This window comes from Phragmites australis, chromosome 11 (genome assembly GCF_958298935.1).
Source record: "Phragmites australis chromosome 11, lpPhrAust1.1, whole genome shotgun sequence".
Taxonomy (NCBI): domain Eukaryota; kingdom Viridiplantae; phylum Streptophyta; class Magnoliopsida; order Poales; family Poaceae; genus Phragmites; species Phragmites australis.
The window spans coordinates 32114205-32117333 of NC_084931.1; the positions used below are offsets into that span (position 1 = coordinate 32114205).

At 47.0% G+C, this 3129-nt stretch overlaps 1 pseudogene; it reads left to right on the forward strand.

Moving 5' to 3' along the window:
- Window positions 1-237: 237 nt before the first annotated feature.
- The window catches only part of LOC133885235 (large ribosomal subunit protein eL33y-like), a 3503-nt pseudogene continuing 611 nt past the window's right edge, over window positions 238-3129 (forward strand).

The following is a 3129-nucleotide window of genomic DNA, read 5'->3' on the forward strand; positions in this document are numbered from 1 at the left end:
CTGACGGGCCGATTCCGACGCATCCACTCGGGAGAATTCGTGGGCCCGATTGGAGTGATTCTGGGCTGAACCATCACTGCTTTCGTGTGGGCCAGGCCCATATGGACCGAACGGGCTACGCAACGCACGGGAGGAGATCTCACGGTCAGGACTCATCCCGCTCCAGGCGATCTCAGCCGTCGAATCCACCACCGGAAATTGTTAAAACCCCCACGAGGCTAGGGCTCATTCGCTGCGCCGTCACTTCCTCTCCAGCTCCCCCCACCAGCACCCCAACCTCTCCTCCCTCGTCGGCGAGGCCACCGGCGGCGACAATGGTGAGGCGACGCCAAGGCCAGCGCGTCAGGTGCCCCGCCGCTCACCAGGTGCCGTCCCTCAGCAAGCCGGGTCTGATTTGGTTTTGGTCTGATTCAATTCGTTTTGGGCGCAGGCTGTGCGTGCGCGGAACCGTCCTGGGCTACAAGCGGTTCAAGCCGAGCCAGTGCGAGAGCACGTAGCTGCTGGCCAGCTGCGGATTGAGGGCGTGGACACCAAGGAGGAAGTCACGTGGTACGGCGGCAAGCGTGTCGCCTAATTCTACAAGGCCATGTCCAGAAGCGACGGCACCAGCATCCGCTGCATATGGGGCAATGTCACGCGCCCGCACGGCAACTCCGGCGTCGTGCGCGCCAAGTTCCGCTCCAACCTCCCGCCCACCTCTATGGTGAGCCTGGCTCATTGGCGTGCCGCGCTTTTGTTTTCGTGGTGTTTGATTATTGTGCGTTCATTTCTGATGGTTTTATGGATGACTTTGCTGACGCAGGGTGAGAAGGTCTGCGTGTTTATGTACCCTAGCAGCATCTGAGGTAGAATGCCTTACCCACCTCAATCGTTTCTGCTTACTGAATGTGGTTGAAATGTGTGATTTGTTGGTTGTTACTCTCGCTCCTGATGCTTAGATGTCAGATTGAGTGCAATTCTACCTGGGTTTGATGCAGGCTTATGGTTGTCGCATATAGGTCAATGCTGTAAGCTCTCAAGTGACTGATCGAAATGTGATGATGGGATCTTAGGTGGTTGTGTGATTGATCTTTTATGTTGTTTGCGTTCTAGGGTCCCATGCCAGTTGGGGGGAGCTTTCCTTTTAGCTTAGAAATACCTGCAGGTTCTCTGCGGGGTGCTCGGAAGTTGGGCCCTAGATAAAATGATGTGGTCTCATAGTACGAGGCTGTACTTGGCTGATGAGTCTCTCATCAACCAGTTCCTCGCAGTCTTGCCTCCAATGGCCACAATATTCATTACACTACACCATATTTACATTGGTCTTCTAGTGTGTAAGGGATAAGATGTAGGGATCTTGAAAAAAAAAGTAAGCTTCCAAGTGACTGATCGAAATGTGATGATGTAATCTTAGGTGGTTGTGTGATTGATCTTTTATGTTGTTTGAGTTCAAGGTCCCCATGCCAGTTGGGGGAAGCTTTCCTTTTAGCCTCGAAATACCTGGAGACTACACCATATTTGCATTGGTCTTAGTGTGTAAGGGATAAGATGTAGGGATCTTGAAAAAAAAAAAGTAAGCTCCCAAGTGAATGATCGAAATGTGATGATGTAATCTTAGGTGGTTGTGTGATTGATCTTTTATGTTGTTTGCGTTCAAGGGCCCCATGCCAGTTGGGGGAAGCTTTCCTTTTAGCCTCGAAATACCTGCAGGTTCTCTGCGGGGTGCTCGGAAGTTGGGGCCCTAGATAAAATGATGTGGTCTCATAGTACAAGGCTGTACTTGGCTGATGAGTCTCTCATCAACCAGTTCCTCACAGCCTTGCCTCCAATGACCACAATATTCATTACACTACACCATATTTACATTGGTCTTCTAGTGTGTAAGGGATAAGATCTAGGGATCTTGAAAAAAAAAAAGTAAGCTCCCAAGTGGCTGATCGAAATGTGATGATGTAATCTTAGGTGGTTGTGTGATTGATCTTGAAAAAAATGTTGTTTGAGTTCAAGGTCCCCATGCCAGTTGGGGGAAGCTTTCCTTCTGGCCTCGAAATACCTGCAGATTACACCATATTTGCATTGTTCTTAGTGTGTAAGGGATAAGATGTAGGGATCTTGAAAAAAAAAGTAAGCTCCCAAGTTAATGATCGAAATGTGATGATGTAATCTTAGGTGGTTGTGTGATTGATCTTTTATGTTCTTTGCGTTCAAGGTCTCCATGCCAGTTGGGGGAAGCTTTCCTTTTAGCCTCGAAATACCTGCAGACTACACCATATTTGCATTGGTCTTAGTGTGTAAGGGATAAGATGTAGGGATCTTGAAAAAAAAAGTAAGCTCCCAAGTGAATGATCGAAATGTGATGATGTAATCTTAGGTGGTTGTGTGATTGATCTTTTATGTTGTTTGTGTTCAAGGGCCCCATGCCAGTTGGGGGAAGCTTTCCTTTTAGCCTCGAAATACCTGCAGGTTCTCTGCGGGGTGCTCGGAAGTTGGGGCCCTAGATAAAATGATGTGGTCTCATAGTACGAGGTTGTACTTGGCTGATGAGTGTCTCATCGACCAGTTCCTCACAGCCTTGCCTCCAATGACCACAATATTCATTACACTACACCATATTTACATTGATCTTCTAGCATGTAAGGGATAAGATGCAGGGATCCTGAAATGATTATGTTGTCCTTTTCTTATGTACCTATCTGTTTAGGTAATTCTGTATGTTGGATTTCTCAGCTGGAGATTGTTGAATCTTAAGTTTTTATTTCTCACCTAAGACTAGAAGATGATGGTACACTGTACTGAACTAGGACACTGTACTGATTGCCCTGGCTTGTGTTTCCTGGTTGTAAGTTTTGGCCATTATGCCAGTGAATATTTGAAGATATGGTAATGTGCCAGAAGTCCAGAACCCAGAGATGCCAGTGAATCCCTGGGACTGGTTATCTTTGCCTTGACATGCTGCTTTTACAGCTCGTTTGATTGATAGTTGTGTTTTCTGGTTTATTTTCATCACAGGGTAGTAGTGCGTATTATTGATTGTATTTTTACCTCTTTATTCTGCTTTGCATTATAGTTCATAGTAGTGAGCTCACGAATTTTGACAACTTAACAGGCATCTTTCCTTGTATGTTGATAGCTCGGAGGAGGTGCAGTTGG